The sequence below is a fragment of the Dromiciops gliroides genome, chromosome 2 (assembly GCF_019393635.1).
Source record: "Dromiciops gliroides isolate mDroGli1 chromosome 2, mDroGli1.pri, whole genome shotgun sequence".
Classification (NCBI taxonomy): domain Eukaryota; kingdom Metazoa; phylum Chordata; class Mammalia; order Microbiotheria; family Microbiotheriidae; genus Dromiciops; species Dromiciops gliroides.
Genome location: NC_057862.1, coordinates 697,012,570 through 697,031,267, shown reverse-complemented (window position 1 = coordinate 697,031,267; position 18,698 = coordinate 697,012,570).

Genomic DNA, 18,698 nt, shown 5'->3' with positions numbered 1-18,698 from the left:
TTTATGGGGCAATGAGGGCTAAGTGACTTCCCCAAGGTCACACAGCTAGTAAGTGTCAAATGTCTGAGGCCATATTTGAACTCAGGTCCTCCTGAATCCAGAGCCAGTGTTTCATCCACTGTGCCACCTAGCTACCCCCTAATATGGTAATGTTTTACATAATCATACATATATAACCCATATCTGATTGTATGCCACCACAGGGAGGGAGGGATAAAAATTGGAACTCAAAACTATAAATAAACATTTTTATTACTTTAAACAAAATAACATAAAATTTAAAAGTGAAAAAACAACAAGTGGGGCCCAGAGAACTCAAGTGACCTGAATGAGGAGGGTCACTTAGCTTGTCAGTGGGAGAGGCAGGATTCAAAGAGTGGGTGCTTTAGACCTCCTGACTGATTGATTGAAAGGATGGATAGAGGTTAACCAAGGAGAGGCTCCAAACTTCACAGCCTCTCCCTGGGAGATTAGCTGGGTAACAGAAACTGGAAGAGAAGTCAGACCTGCTCTGAGCCAGCAAGCATTTATTAAGCACCTGTTATAAACCAGGTGCGATGCTGTCCTTGTCCAAACTGCGCTAAGCTAACCACGGCCAGGCTGATAATGGTTTAGCTCTCACGTGAGGATACCCTGAATGACAAACTGTCCCTGCAAAGGGCCGCCTCAGGCATGACCAGCATTTGTCAAACACCTCCTTCATGCAAGGCCCTGGGCTAGGCTCAAGGATACCAAGACAGAAGCAACAAACCAAACAGTTTTAACTCTCAAGGGACTCCCATCATATTGGAGGACGCACATGTAAATAGGTAAGAAGACACAAAGTCACCTGAGGAGGGACTGAACCCTAGCATAGGAGGGTGTCCTGGAAGGCTTCCTGGAAGAGATGGTGTCTGATGAGGCGGGCATCCCAATGGGGGAAAGGCACACTGATGCAAAGGGTGGAGGTGGGGACACAACCAGGCTGAACTTCCACAGATTTTGTCAGAAGAGGGAGGGAAATCACGTGAACTTTGGCAATCTCAAAGGTCATCTCAGTGGCATGATGGGATAAGTGCTGGACTTGGAATCAGGGGCTCTACAGAAGTGATATCCTCAAGGCTAAGACTCATGAGGCTGGTAACCAGTGACAGGCCCAAGACAGGAGTTTGGTTTTTAAGGTATTTATTTATTATTCTATTTTTTCTTCAATGACATATAAAATAAATCTTAACATTTAAGATGGGAATTTTAAGTTTACAAAGTGCTTGACAAATATTATCTCATTTTATCCTCACAAAAACCTTGTGAGGCAGGTACAATTATTATCCCATTTAGAGATGAAAAAAAAAAAAAACCTGACATAGGCAGCAGTGAAGTGATTTGTCCAGGGTCACAGAGCTGGTAAATAGCTATGGTTAGATTTGAACTCAGCTCTTCCTTACTCACTAGAGAGTAGGGTGGGTCCCAAAATATCCCCACTGAAACGCTTCTTAGTAGGAATTTTGAGCGTGTGGATGGGGTACAAAGGAGAAATACATGGTGTAGGAAAATCCCCCCTTTCATTGCTTCCTGAGTCATGTGGCCAAGTGTGAATAGGGAAGAGTGTGAATAGAGTAGAGTATGGATAGAATAAAGTGTGAATAGGGAAAAGTGAATAATAAATCTGGATTGTCAGGTCAGAGACGTCAGAAAGGGCTTTAAATATAAGTTAAAGTAAGTTATTCAATAGAATCTAGCCTCTTTGAGGACAGGCACACTTTCAGGTTTGTCTTTGAATTGCCAATTCAGGGCCCAAAGCAGGCATTTATGGATTCATTCCTTGAGTGGATTCTGTAAGAGAAAACACCTGATACAGGGATGGTAACAAGCAAAACTCCCTACCACGTACCATGCATGGAGGCAAAGCCTGGAAAATTAGGAGTGGAGCCCGGAGGAGAGGCAAGGCCAGGGGCTTCAGCCTGGCCCTCAGAGTGCGGTTCTAGAAGGAATTCCACAATACGAGGCGGGGGTCAGAAGGGCAAGGGATCACCCAGAGTGAGAAGGAAGCTGGGCCCCAGTGTCAGGGCCCAGAGAGACAGAGCCGGGCAGGAGGGAGGAGGAGAGAGAGGAGGGCCCAGGACAAGGCCTCGAGGAAGGCCCACAGTTAATGGGAAGGACATAGAAGCTCATCCTTCCATGAAGGTGGAGAAGAAGCAGTCAGTGAGGTAAGAGTCTGGGAAGGAGGAGACAGTGACTTAGAGGGGGATTCAACAACTACAGAAGTGCCCCATGGGCCATTTAGCAAGTGCCAAGCACATAGTAAGAGGAACACAACCAGGCCTTGGGCTCCAGAAGCTCTCGGTCTGATGGGGAGATAGCATGTGAACAATTCTGTGCACGTAGGGAGAGATGGGACAAACTGGGATCACTGGATCAGAGGATGTGGTGGAGAGGAAGGTGTAAAAGATGGAAAGGAAGGAGGCCATGAAGGGCTTTGAATGCCCAGCAGAGCCCTTTGTCTTTGGCCCAGCGAGTGAGAGGTGATGTTCTATTTAGAAATAGAAGTGGTAGTTGAGGGCGGGAGGGCCAAGTCATATGACCAGGACTGAGGAGGAAATGAGGGTGAGCAAGGGGAGGCAGTGAGTATAGAAGACCCTTCTTTAGGATCTGGCTGTGGGAAAGAAAGCAAGCCAGATGTTCCCATAATGGCCACCCCTGCTAAGTGGAAGGAGGCGGAAGCTCGGCCTGTGTGCACCATAGACAAACAGAAGGGAGGGAGGGAGGGAGGGAGGGAGGGAGGGGAGGCTACCAGAGGGCAGCCCCTGAGTTGTCAGACAGAGGCCAGAAGCATCATGTGGTGAGCCATGGATGGGGTTGGGGATCCCAGTGTCTCAGGTTAGGGACCAAAGGACAACCGGGGGAGAACTAGAGAGGTTCAAGGATGAAGTCTGAGAAGAAAGGGAAGAGATTTTCTCGGTCAGGCTTCAAGCCTTCAATCACAAGATAAACAGGTAGAATGGGGGCCAAGATACCCCTTTGTAATAATAGCTTCATGTACATAGGAATTTAATGTTTGCATATTGCTTTACATGTGTTGTCTCATTTGATCCTCACAATAACCCTGTGGGAGAGTCAGTCAGATAATAAACATTAGGCATGTACTATGTGCCAGACTGTACTAAAAGTGCTGGAGATAAAAATATGAGGATGGGGAGGGGAGGGAGGGAGGAGGGGGGCAAGGAAGGGGAGCAGTATGATGGAAAAGTGCAAAAGCTGAGCAGCTGGTGGGATATAGGGAGAAGGCTCCGCTGAATCCTTTCCTTAAATAGAAGGTGGGTACGAGGAAACTAGGAGTGACTTATTCAGGGCCACACAGATAGGTTTGAACACATCTTCCCGACTCCCAAGTTCCCCACTTTATCCACTCTACCACCTGGAGGCCTTTATTATTGTTTATTATTACGAATATTGTCATCATCTTCCTTATTATCAGTACTAGTCCAGGAAAAGCCCTGGGGTGCATTGGGAGCTCCGAGTTCTAATCCCACCTCTGCCTTTATGTGATTATGTGAAATTTCTATGTGACTTTCTCGGACAGTCCTCATTTTCCTCCCGATTTGCCTCAGCTCCCCCAAGGCCCCTCCCTGCTCGGCCACTCCCCTGTTCTGAGCCCCGGAGCCTGGTTACTTTTGGCCCAGACGAGCTTCCTGTGACTTCAGCAAAGGCTTCTCCTCCGGTTTGCTGGGACTCCTTGGGCATCAAACAGCTCTTACAAAACACCACGCTGACGAGTTTCATGGAAACGATTCAGAAACATCCAGATTAAATTTCCCCTGAAATACACAGGGGCTTCAAAATTAAGGCAAAAGTGCTTGGCAGAGGCCAGGCTGGATTCTGCTGAACCCAGAATGTTTGAAAAATAGTTCAAGATGTTTTGACAGAGCCAGGATGGACGCCTCTGGACTCCCCCTCCTTCCCGCTCTGGGGTCTTTTTCCCTCTCTGGGCTCCCCTACCTCTCTGGTCTCCCCTTCCTTTCAGGGTTTCCCTCCCTCCCTCCCAGGGCTCCCCCTCCCTCTCTGGGGTCCCCCCCTTTCCCTCTCTGGGCTCCCCCTCCTTCCCGCTCTGGGCTCTTTTTCCCTCTCTGGGCTCCCCTACCTCTCTGGTCTCCCCTTCCTTTCGGGGTTTCCCTCCCTCCCTCCCAGGGCTCCCCCTCCCTCTCTGGGGTCCCCCCCTTTCCCTCTCTGGGCTCCCCCTTGACGGTTGGGGTCCAAGGCGGCTGCCCCCCCCCACCAAGTGGGATCATTCATCCCTCTCCCTGAAGGGAGGCCTGCCTCGAATTTCGACTTTCCTTCCCTTAAAGGCTGTTGCATCCAGGAACTTGACCCGAAGCCCCAAATCAAGCTGAGTGTTTTGGAAAGGCGTGAATGGATGGCCTTGACAATGGGGTCATCTTTGTTTTCCCCCAAACCTCCCCTATGTGTATCAAAAGAAACAAATGAATCCTCTGCAGATGCCATCCAAGGTTCCTTGCCCTGACGTGGAGGCAGGGCTGAGCTCTCCAAGGCTCAGTAGAAGCATCACAAACCCGGGCAGGTCCAGGGGGAAGCCCAGAGAAGCGGGGTATCTATTCCTAGGGATGGACCCTGAGCCTTTTCTCTGGCTGGCTCCAGGATCCAGGTATCACCTCTCCAGGACCTTCCACGGAGGCCCAGAAGGTCTGAGAATGTTGGGGGGCGGGGCGGGAAATCCAAAGCATGAAATCACCACTGAGCCTGGAAGTCTGAATCTATGGATCCCAAGGGATCCTGGGAGAGCATCGGTGAGGGCTAAAAAGCTGTTCTCCCTTTGGGAACACTCACATTGGGGTCACTTCCTAGAGATCTTGGGGGGATCTCTTGGAACCTTCAGTTCCCTTCCAAGCCCTGCTCCAGCCTTACCTTCTACATGAAAGCTTTTCTGACCCCCTTCAGCTGCTAATGACCCCCCCCACCACAACCAAAGACCTTGATCTATTAAAATAGAAGCTCCTGGAGGGCAGGCACAGTGTCTAGCAGACGGCAGGAGCTCCATGAATGCTTATTCCTCTTCCCCTTTCCTTTTTAAGACCTATGGTTTCATGGGGGGCGGGGAGAGGTAAGGGGGGGCTCTCTCAAGGCCAACAACTGTTCTTTAATTTAGGATCTGGGGGTTCCCCAGGACTCTGGGGGTCACACAACCAGCAGCTCTTCCTCACTACGAGATTGTCTCTCCATCTACCACATAAGACTGGCTTTGGGCATATGGCGGCAGGTATTCAGCAAAAGCCTGGTAAGCAGAATTGAACTGGTTTGTTGAATCTTGGCTCGCTGGCTAAAGAAGAGGAGAAAGCAGGGGCAGGGGAATGGCCTCCAGAAAGACCCTGTGGTCACTGGCAAGAGCTTTGCAGAGCCTGGGAGGCTCTGTTCAAGTCTGTAGACTTTTATTTCTGTAGAGAGTGAACTTGGGTGACCTATGTCTCCAGGCTTGGCCTCAGTTTCCCTCTTTGTCCAAAGAGGAGGGTGAGGGATGGCTTTCGGGTCCCTCCCTCTCTGGTATTTGGTTTTCTGTGTTCTCAGACCCCTGAGACAGCTGGTCTTTGGGTTTCCCCATCTGTAAGATAAGGGAATTATGGGAAGGTTAAGGAAGGCACATAACATAAACATCTTTAAGAGACTTGTGAACTCTGATTAACACAATGACCAGTGCCAGATTCAGAGCGTGGATGACCACACTCCCCATCTCCTAGATCTTGACAGAGAGGGGATAGGCTCAGGGCAGATGTTTGGTTTGTTGACTATGATATTTTTACAAGTGTTTTTCTTTTCTTTACTCTCCCTCACCCCAACAGGGATGGAGTAGGGGAAGAAGGGAGGGAGATAGGAAAGAAGATAGATTTTTGGTAATGGGGGGGGGATGGAAGCCAGGGAAGGTAGACTCCCTGAACTCCCAGAGCCCTTATTGTTCCCAGTCCCAAGGTGCCCACTCTCCAAGCTGAGTCTTCAGTGGCATTCATCAGCTGAGCTACTGAAGCCCATTCGTCTCCTTGGGGCTCCCCAGCCCCTCAGAGCTCCCCTGTTTGCTCCCCTGCTGGCTCCTGCCCTAGCTGGGGTGTGGCCATCCTTTCTGGGGTCGGCCCCTAGGCCCAGAGGTTCCTTTCTCTCCATCCATGAAACCACTTAGAATCCTTAGACATTTGGATAATTGAGTGAGACCAGTTGGATGCAACAGCTCTCTGGCAACGGAGACAAACAACAGCAGAAGAAAACTTTCCGCTGTCCCTTACCAATTCCCCGACCCCCTCGCTTCCCAGGCCGGGCTGGCCAGGCCTGGCTCTGGGCAGTCAGAGGATCTGGAGAGGAGAGAACCAGCCCCGCCCCCTCCTGCTGCTGTCCTGAGCAAACACTGCCAGCAAGTGTGGAAGGAGGAAGCCGCAGATGCCCCAGGAGAAGGCGGATGCTTGACCCCAGGTTGGTGTTCTTGAGCCAGTGACCACGGACACGCGGGAAGCTCTGGATGGAGGCTTCGTCTTGTGACTCTGACAAATGAGGCCCAAGCTCTGGGGCTCTTAGGGAGAAAGCCAGCTGTGGAAAGGCAGGGGGAGCAATGAGCAGGCCACAGCCTTGAAGGCTGGAGAGAGACAGGGCTGGGAAGGGCCTCGGGCCCCTCATCCCGCCTGATGAGGGGGGGAGGGGGGTTGGGCAGGACTGGGGCAAGGTTGGAACTCGCAACCCTCTGACTCAGCCCCACAACTCTTCCTATTGTGCCTCAGATCTCAGGGCTGAGGAGGGAACGCCCCATCCTGTAGGCTCAGGGTCCCAGAAGGAAACAGAGGGCCCCAGACTGAATTCCCCGGGAGGCAAGAGTCAAGGATGATTCCGGCTCGGCTCCTTTTGCTGCCGGGTCAAGGTTATTTTCTGGAAGGCCCCTGGGGTGTTGTGGGCCGAGGGATTCTGTAGGAGGGTCCGGCTGGCTCTGGCCATGGGGGTGGGGCTGTCCAGAAGCAGTGCAGGGGGCACCATGGCCCGCCCTGCGGGCTTTCGGGGCTGTCCTGGAGCCTGCTGGTGCTGAGCACAGCACCATGGGAAGGGGAGGTGGGCATGCCCCGGACCCTGCACAGCTCAGATGAATAGGCCCCTCTGGGGTGAGGCTGGGCATGTATCAGACCAACCCTGCCCAAAGGGCCACAAGCAATAAAAACAATGAGGGCTTAACCCTGCACTGGTTGACCATTCCACAGATCTCAGGTGTGGAAACCCTCTTTGCGAATGCAGGATGGCAGCTCTTCTTCAGTTTACAATCCTGGAGCCCTGAGGAGGTGAAATGACTTGTCCAGGGTCACACACTAGGAAGGGTCAGAGGAAGGCCTTGAACCTGGGCCTTCCAGTGCCCAAGCCTGGCTCTTGCTCGCTGCTGCCAGACCCGCCCCCCCCCCCGAATCTAGAGTCCCAAGATTTTTGAACCAAGCTCGTCTAGGCTACATCTGAAGCAGATCCTCCTGTATATCACACTGGCATCTCACAGCCCGCTCTATCTGAAGGCCCCCAGGACCCCTGAGGCAGCCCAGGCGCCAAGCAGACCAAAACTAGTTTATCCCTCACAGGATGGACCCCATGCACTAGAAGAGGATTCTCATTTTCCTCCCAACCTCCCTAAGCTAAGCTAAACATCCCTGGCTTCTTCTCCTGACCTTGGTGGGAACAAGCGAGGAAATGTGTGGGGTAATGTAAGGGCTAGAGATTACCCCACCCCATGGGATGCCTCAGAGGGCATCCTGGGCCCCTCTTCAGCCAGTGCTCACGCCCTCGCCTGGCGGGAGGGGAGGCCAGGAGAGCAGGCGCTGACAAAGATCTGAACCTCCAGCCCAGGAGAGGTCCTTGAGGGTTTAGAGGGGGCACTGATGGTGCCACCCGACGTGGGCAGCTTCTGCAAGGACTAAATCACACAGGAGGAGAAACAGGGTGATGGTGAGGCCCAGTGAGGTTTATCCTACCCATTCGAGGGAGCCAGGTATGCTTCTTGGGGAGGGAAGCAACACAGAAGGCCCAGGATTTAGAATAATCACCCGGACACTTGTATGGAGGATGGGCGGCACGGGGGAGCAGCTCATTCTCCTGCCCTTGTCCTGGTGAGGAACGATGAGGGCCTGAAAGGATGGACTGAGAAGAGACACTGTCCGTGAGTTACCAAGAGCCTACTGTGTGCCAGGCACCCTGCTGAGAGCTGTAAACACACCGTCCCATGGAATCCTCACAACAGCCACCCTGGGAGGTAGGGGGAAACGGAGGCCAACAGGCTAGATGATTTTCCCAGCGTCACAGAGCTAGTAATAGTCTTAGGATGGCTGGAACTCAGGCCTTCCTGATGCTAGGCCCAGTGCTCTACCCATTGGACCACCTGGCTTCCTGGCTGAATGGCCATATGGAGCGGGAAACACTTGGACATGATCAATTCATGGTCTTTATTCAGATCTGGGTATGCACTGGATATGAAATAGAAATAGGGATAGATGAGATAGATAGATAGATAGATAGATAGATAGATAGATAGATAGATAGATAGATAGATAGATAGATAGATGATAGACAGATAGATAGATGATAGACAGATAGATAGATAGATAGATAGATAGATAGATAGATAGATAGATGATAGACAGATAGATAGATAGATAGATAGATAGATAGATAGATAGATAGACAGATAGATGATAGACAGACAGACAGATAGATAGATAGATAGATAGATAGATAGATAGATAGATAGATAGATAGATAGATGATAGACAGACAGACAGACAGATAGATAGATAGATAGATAGATAGATAGATAGATAGATAGATAGATAGATGATAGACAGATAGATAGATAGATAGATAGAGATGATAGCTGGCTAGCTAGCTAGATGATAGATAGATAGATGGGTAATAGAAAGAGGTGCTGGATGCTAGATACATAGACAAATAGATAGATGATAGATAGATAGATAGATAGATAGATAGATAGATAGATAGATAGATAGATGATAGATAGATAGATAGATAGATAGATAGATAGATAGATAGATAGATAGATAGATAGATAGATAGATGATAGATAGATAGATAGATGATAGATAGATAGAAGATAGATAGATAGATAGATAGATAGATAGATAGATAGATAGATAGATAGATAGATAGATAGATAGATAGATAGATAGATAGATAGATAGATAGATAGATAGAGATGATAGCTGGCTAGCTAGCTAGATGATAGATAGATAGATGGGTGATAGAAAGAGGTGCTGGATGCTAGATACATAGACAGATAGATAGATGATAGATAGATAGATAGATAGATAGATAGATAGATAGATAGATAGATAGACAGACAGACAGACAGACAGACAGACAGACAGACAGACAGACAGATAGATAGATAGATAGATAGATAGATAGATAGATAGATAGATAGATAGATAGATAGATAGATGATAGATAGATAGATGATAGATAGACAGATAGATAGATAGATAGATAGATAGATAGATAGTCAGATAGATAGATGATAGATAGATAGATAATAGACAGATAGATAGATAATAGACAGACAGACAGACAGACAGACAGACAGACAGACAGATAGATAGATAGATAGATAGATAGATAGATAGGTAGGTAGGTAGATAGATAGATAGATAGATAGATAGATAGATAGATAGATAGATAGATAGATAGATGATAGATAGAAGATAGATAGATAGATAGATAGATAGATAGATAGATAGATAGATAGATAGATAGATAGATAGATGATAGATAGATGATAGATAGATAGATGATAGACAGATAGATAGATAGATAGATAGATAGATAGATAGATAGATAGATAGATAGATAGATAGATGATAGTCAGATAGATAGATAGATAGATAGATAGATAGATAGATAGATAGATGGATAGATAGTCAGATAGATAGATAATAGATAGATAGATAGATAGATAGATAGATAGATAGATGATAGTCAGATAGATAGATGATAGATAGAGATGATAGCTGGCTAGCTAGCTAGATGATAGATAGATGGGTGATAGAAAGAGATGCTGGATGATAGATAGATAGATAGATAGATAGATAGATAGATAGATAGATAGATAGATAGATAGATAGATAGATGATAGACAGATAGACAGATAGATAGATAATAGACAGATAGATAGATAGATAGATGATAGTCAGATAGATAGATAGATAGATAGATAGATAGATAGATAGATAGATAGATAGATAGATAGATAGATAGATAGATAGATAGATAGATAGAGATGATAGCTGGCTAGCTAGCTAGATGATAGATAGATAGAGATGATAGCTGGCTAGCTAGCTAGATGATAGATAGATGGGTGATAGAAAGAGGTGCTGGATGCTAGATACATAGACAGATAGATAGATGATAGTCAGATAGATAGATAGATAGATAGATGATAGTCAGATAGATAGATAGATAGATAGATGATAGACAGATAGATAGATAGATAGATAGATAGATAGATAGATAGATAGATAGATGATAGACAGATAGATAGATAGATAGATAGATAGATAGATAGATAGATAGATAGATAGATGATAGACAGATAGATAGATAGATAGATAGATAGATAGATAGATAGATAGATAGATAGATAGATGATAGACAGATAGATAGATAGATAGATAGATAGACAGATAGATGATAGACAGACAGATAGATAGATAGATAGATAGATAGATAGATAGATAGATAGATAGATGATAGACAGATAGATAGATAGATAGAGATGATAGCTGGCTAGCTAGCTAGATGATAGATAGATAGATAGATGGTTAATAGAAAGAGGTGCTGGATGCTAGATACATAGACAGATAGATGATAGATAGATAGATAGATAGATAGATAGATAGATAGATAGATAGATAGATAGATAGATGATAGATAGATAGATAGATGATAGATAGATAGAAGATAGATAGAAGATAGATAGATAGATAGATAGATAGATAGATAGATAGATAGATAGATAGATAGATAGATAGATAGATAGATAGATAGATAGATAGAGATGATAGCTGGCTAGCTAGCTAGATGATAGATAGATAGATAGATGGGTGATAGAAAGAGGTGCTGGATGCTAGATACATAGACAGATAGATAGATAGATAGATAGATAGATAGATAGATAGACAGACAGACAGACAGACAGACAGACAGACAGACAGATAGATAGATAGATAGATAGATAGATAGATAGATAGATAGATAGATGATAGATAGATAGATAGTCAGATACATAGATGATAGATAGATAATAGACAGATAGATAGATAGATAGATAGATAGATAGATAGATAGATAGATAGATAGATGATAGATAGATGATAGATAGATAGATGATAGACAGATAGATAGATAGATAGATGATAGTCAGATAGATAGATAGATAGATAGATAGATAGATAGATAGATAGATAGATAGATAGATAGATGGATAGATAGTCAGATAGATAGATAATAGATAGATAGATAGATAGATAGATAGATAGATAGATAGATAGATAGATAGATAGATGATAGTCAGATAGATAGATGATAGATAGAGATGATAGCTGGCTAGCTAGCTAGATGATAGATAGATGGGTGATAGAAAGAGATGCTGGATGATAGATAGATAGATAGATAGATAGATAGATAGATAGATAGATAGATAGATAGATAGATAGATAGATAGATAGATAGATAGATGATAGACAGACAGATAGATAGATAATAGACAGATAGATAGATAGATAGATGATAGTCAGATAGATAGATAGATAGATAGATAGATAGATAGATAGATAGATAGATAGATAGATAGATAGATAGATAGATAGATAGATAGAGATGATAGCTGGCTAGCTAGCTAGATGATAGATAGATGGGTGATAGAAAGAGGTGCTGGATGCTAGATACATAGACAGATAGATAGATGATAGTCAGATAGATAGATAGATAGATAGATGATAGTCAGATAGGTAGATAGATAGATAGATGATAGACAGATAGATAGATAGATAGATAGATAGATAGATAGATAGATAGATAGATAGATAGATAGATGATAGACAGATAGATAGATAGATAGATAGATAGATAGATAGATAGATAGACAGATAGATGATAGACAGACAGATAGATAGATAGATAGATAGATAGATGATAGACAGACAGATAGATAGATAGATAGATAGATAGATAGATAGATAGATAGATAGATAGATAGATAGATGATAGACAGATAGATAGATAGATAGAGATGATAGCTGGCTAGCTAGCTAGATGATAGATAGATAGATAGATGGTTAATAGAAAGAGGTGCTGGATGCTAGATACATAGACAGATAGATGATAGATAGATAGATAGATAGATAGATAGATAGATAGATAGATAGATAGATAGATGATAGATAGATAGATAGATGATAGACAGATAGATAGATAGATAGATGATAGTCAGATAGATAGATAGATAGATAGATAGATAGATAGATAGATAGATAGATAGATGGATAGATAGTCAGATAGATAGATAATAGATAGATAGATAGATAGATAGATAGATAGATAGATAGATAGATAGATGATAGTCAGATAGATAGATGATAGATAGAGATGATAGCTGGCTAGCTAGCTAGATGATAGATAGATGGGTGATAGAAAGAGATGCTGGATGATAGATAGATAGATAGATAGATAGATAGATAGATAGATAGATAGATAGATGATAGACAGATAGACAGATAGATAGATAATAGACAGATAGATAGATAGATAGATGATAGTCAGATAGATAGATAGATAGATAGATAGATAGATAGATAGATAGATAGATAGATAGATAGATAGATAGATAGATAGATAGATAGAGATGATAGCTGGCTAGCTAGCTAGATGATAGATAGATGGGTGATAGAAAGAGGTGCTGGATGCTAGATACATAGACAGATAGATAGATGATAGTCAGATAGATAGATAGATAGATAGATAGATGATAGTCAGATAGATAGATAGATAGATAGATAGATGATAGACAGATAGATAGATAGATAGATAGATAGATAGATAGATAGATAGATAGATGATAGACAGATAGATAGATAGATAGATAGATAGATAGATAGATAGATAGATGATAGACAGATAGATAGATAGATAGATAGATAGATAGATGATAGACAGACAGATAGATAGATAGATAGATGATAGACAGACAGACAGATAGATAGATAGATAGATAGATAGATAGATAGATAGATAGATAGATAGATAGATGATAGACAGATAGATAGATAGATAGATAGATAGAGATGATAGCTGGCTAGCTAGCTAGATGATAGATAGATAGATAGATGGTTAATAGAAAGAGGTGCTGGATGCTAGATACATAGACAGATAGATGATAGATAGATAGATAGATAGATAGATAGATAGATAGATAGATAGATAGATAGATAGATAGATAGATAGATGATAGATAGATAGATAGATGATAGATAGATAGAAGATAGATAGAAGATAGATAGATAGATAGATAGATAGATAGATAGATAGATAGATAGATAGATAGATAGATAGATAGATAGATAGATAGATAGATAGAGATGATAGCTGGCTAGCTAGCTAGATGATAGATAGATAGATAGATAGATAGATAGATGGGTGATAGAAAGAGGTGCTGGATGCTAGATACATAGACAGATAGATAGATAGATAGATAGATAGATAGATAGATAGATAGACAGACAGACAGACAGACAGACAGACAGACAGACAGACAGATAGATAGATAGATAGATAGATAGATGATAGATAGATAGATAGTCAGATAGATAGATGATAGATAGATAGATAGATAGATAGATAGATAGATAGATAGATAGATAGATAATAGACAGACAGATAGATAGATAGATAGGTAGATAGATAGATAGATAGATAGATAGATAGATAGATAGATAGATAGATAGATAGATAGATAGATGATAGATAGATAGATAGATAGATAGATGATAGTCAGATAGATAGATAGATAGGTAGATAGATAGATAGATAGATAGATAGATAGATAGATAGATAGATGGATAGATAGATAGATAGATAGATAGATAGATAGATAGATAGATAGATAGATAGATAGATAGATGATAATCAGATAGATAGATGATAGATAGAGATGATAGCTGGCTAGCTAGCTAGATGATAGATAGATGGGTGATAGAAAGAGATGCTGGATGATAGATAGATAGATAGATAGATAGATAGATAGATAGATAGATAGATAGATGATAGACAGATAGACAGATAGATAGATAGATAGATAGATAATAGACAGATAGATAGATAGATAGATGATAGTCAGATAGATAGATGATAGATAGATGATAGATAGATAGATAGATAGATAGATAGATAGATAGATAGATAGATAGATAGATAGATAGATAGATAGATAGAGATGATAGCTGGCTAGCTAGCTAGATGATAGATAGATGGGTGATAGAAAGAGGTGCTGGATGCTAGATACATAGACAGATAGATAGATGATAGTCAGATAGATAGATAGATAGATAGATAGATAGATAGATAGATAGATGATAGTCAGATAGATAGATAGATAGATAGATAGATAGATAGATAGATAGATAGATAGATGATAGATAGATGATAGACAGATAGATAGACAGACAGACAGACAGACAGACAGACAGATAGATAGATAGATAGAGAGATAGATAGATAGATAGATAGATGATAGACAGATAGATAGATAGATAGAGATGATAGCTGGCTAGCTAGCTAGATGATAGATAGATAGATGGGTGATAGAAAGAGGTGCTGGATGCTAGATACATAGACAGATAGATAGATGATAGAGTTAGATGACAGATGAGATAGACCCAGAGATATGGATGGGTGATAAGGACAGATGATGCAAGATAAGTGGACAGATATGTGGGTCAGGTTAGAGGTGGAGGTATTTTAGGAAACATAGGAGTCTATAGAATTGTACATATTGGGGAAGAATTCAGCTCGTGGCTTAGCTCATAATTAGATCTAGAATTGGTTTCAAGGGCCTGCTGAGCTAGTACCCATGGGCCCTCACTCCTCAGGGCTTCTCTGCTAGGTTGACTACAACACCTGGCCTGGATTCCTGGCACCTCCTGCCTCCACTTCCTACAACTAGAACTGAAAAAGATAAAGGAAAAGACAAGAATCCCAGACCCACCAGGGCCTAAAGGAAGAAGGGGAAGGAGGTGGCCCTCAGGGGCCTCCCATTTCCTGAAGGAGTCTTTTACCCTCAGAGGTGAAGGCAGGAAAAGGGATCTTATAAAAAGGATCAATAAAAGGTCCAATAGACTCATGACTCAGTTGATTTTAAAGATAGTTCTGATGACTTGGCAAGTGGAAAAAAGGCTACTCCCAACCACACAGTGGCCTAGCCTTCCAGCATCTTCTACATGGGTAACACAATCTTAGGTGGTCTAAGCAAAACCGCCTTTACATATATGTGTGTTTACTTATCGATGTGTATGTAGTAAAAACTATATTAAAATACAATGATATTCTGTTCTTAATATTTAACTAGTAGTTCTTGAGTTAGTTGGGGTCTATATTTGCCAACAATTGACCATTTTGTGTATAATTATTTTCTTTGAAATTCAAAGATTTTATATTGGGTATTAAGAACACTCTACAAATAATTATATATTTTTTTAAAAAGACCAAAAAAAAAAATCACAGAACCTAGGCTTCCTTCTGGATTATTGGGCCTACTTGTGTGTGTGTGTGTGTGTGTGTGTGTGTGTGTGTGTGTGTGTGTGTGTGTGTGTGTAAGACAGAAAGATTGGAAAGAGGGGTCCTGGTAGAGGACCCCTTCACTTAGGACACCAATGATGGCCCAGAAGAGAAGGCTCAGGAGCAGTGGTCAGGGGCAGGAGGAGTGGTCAGACAGCAGGAGCAGAACCAGAAAAACAGTGTCACCAACACCCAAGGTGAATCGAAGGAGAGGCTGATCGACAGTGTTAAGGGATCCAGAGGCCAAGAAGAATGAGCCAGAAGGAGGGAAGGTCACTGGAGTCTCCAGCTTCAGGCTCTCAGTTTCCTTGGCAGAAGCAGCTCCCAACGAGTGGTGGGGCCAGAGGGATTAAGAATCGAGTGGGAGGTAAGGAAGCCGAGACACGAGGGTAGATGGTGGAAGGGAAGTGGTGCAAGGCTGACAGATCTCTCCAGCTTCCTTCTCCCTGTGACTGATTTCTCGCCAACTCTACCCAGCATGGTCCCAACAACTTCAAAGAGCATCTTATCTCCTCTGGCTTGTTGGATCCTGGCACACACTGAGCGTGTTTCTGTCAGGCCACTGCCAACAGTGCAATTTGGGGGGAAATATGGACCTACAGCGAGCCACATCCCTTCCCTTCTATTGATAACTGGACATAATTCATGCCTCAATTTGGCCAAATGCAAAAAAATGCACATTGAGGCCAAGGCTGGAATTTTGATCATGACCGTGTGGAAGATGGGCTCTTCTCTCTGGGTTCATCTGCGCTGAGGGTGTGCCCCTTGGAGCTGGGATTCTGCAGCAGCAAAACAAAGCCAGAACAGCCGAGGTGAAATCTGAGGGTAGCTGAATTTTGGCGGGCCCCCAAAATCACAGGCTTGGAGCTCGGGACCATTCGCTTGCCTAAACAATGGGGAATGCATTCCTAGGTGTGGTCTGATGACTTGTTAAAACAATAGGATGGAAATATTGAGGAATCTCTCTGGCCTGATGTTCTAACTCATCTCAGGAATCCTGATTTTTTTTTTTAATTTAGCTCATCTGCACATGGGAATGTACTTTCTCCCAGATGTCTAAATGAGAAAAGAGACATCATCCCAAATGTGCACCTGCACCATTGCACCTTCCTCCTTCCCAGCCAAGCTTCCGCCCTCTCCAGTGCATGCTAGGAGCCCCCACTGGTAGCCTGCTCCCTGGGGGCAGGGGTCCTACCCTGCAAATGCCTTCTCCCATGCCTCTTGATCTCGGTGCCTTCCTTCTGTACGTTAGCTCCTGCTTATCCTGCATATAGCTTGCTTTGTATAAATGCATTTGTTTATTGTCTCCCCCATAAGCTCTTTGGGAGATGAGACTGACTTTTGCTTCTTTTTGTATCTCCAGAGCTTAGCACAGTGTCTAACACAAAATAGGTCTTCCATAAATGTTGCTGGATTGATTGATGGATGGGTGGTCATCACTTATAAACCCTCTGTAGGCGATGGAAGGTTTCCAGCTGTAAAAGCAGTGAAAAGAGAAACAAAGGCCATGTCATGTCACAGCATCAGGCCTGAGACAAGCATCTCCCCCTTGCTAAGGCCATTCATAGACAACATTGGCCAGAAGACAACAAACAGATGAAAAATGGAACAAAACCTTGAGCCTTCCTCGTGACCTTCTGTTCACATTCTGACTCTATCACCTCAGTCCCTCAATGAAGGAGTCATGAATGGGGCTGGGTCAGGCCAAGCTCAGGCCAAGCTCAGGACCAGGAAATCCACATCCAAAGAAACATGAGCTTGGAAGCCATCAAGGGCTACTTTTCAAGCTGTATTGAGAGGTTCTGCGTACGGTGTTTTGCAAGCCCTAAAGCACAGCATAAAGTTAATTATTAAAATAATAATATTATTAATTAATTATTTTTTAAATTTTGGAGATTAGAGAATTAGCCTCAGAGCTAAGACATGGGTTCAAGATCTGCCTTTTTGATGGGCCACATCTTGGCTGTGTGACCCTGGGCAAGTCAATCTCCCAGTGGCCTAGGCAACTCTCTAAGATTCTAAGTTACAGAGAAAGCATCAACCTGCTATGAGGAGAACTTACCTGTTTTTCCTTCTTTATCTCCTTCTAAGACGTTCAACTCCATGTTTGTAATAGAAGAGGGAAAATGTGAACAATATAAAGTATGTCATATACTAATATAACCAGAGCAATAGGACACAAGAAATTCTGAGACTGCTTTTATCTGCTGCTTAAAGCCAGTGTGAAAGGGAGAGGTACCGGTGCCCTCTCCCTCCTCATCTCTGCCTCTCCAACTCTTCCATGCCACCTTCTAAAGAAAGCCTTCCCCACGACTCCTTAATCCGAGGACCTTCCCTCTGGTACTTGTCCGTAGCTTGGTTGTTCTTAGTTGTTTGCATTCTGTCTCCCCTTTTAGACTGGGAGCTACTGGAGGGCAGGGTCCCTCACTTGCCTTTCTACATATCCCAAAGGCTTACATTTAGTCCTTAGTCTCCCATGTAGATGAGACTTAATACATTTTTATGGACCGACTGTTAGAGCAATTGGGAGCAGCTGCTTCCTTTCTGCCCCACAGATAAAATGCCGTGATTCCCTCCTATGGCCACCGGAGATATGAGTGATGGGCAGACAAGCCACAGCGTGGTTCACTGCAGGGATGCAGGCAGGAAATGAGAAGGAGGTAGCTGAGGAGCAGTAGCAATGGAGACAGCCCCTCCAGGCGTGTCATGAGGACTGGGAGTTGGAAGAAGCCAGACCTTAGAGACCTTTCGTCCAATGGGGAAACTGAGGCGCAGAGAGAATTCGGTCCTTACTCAACATCGCACAGGGAGCGAGTGCCTGAGCTGGGATTTCAACTCGTGCCACCACGATTCTTCCCCCAGTA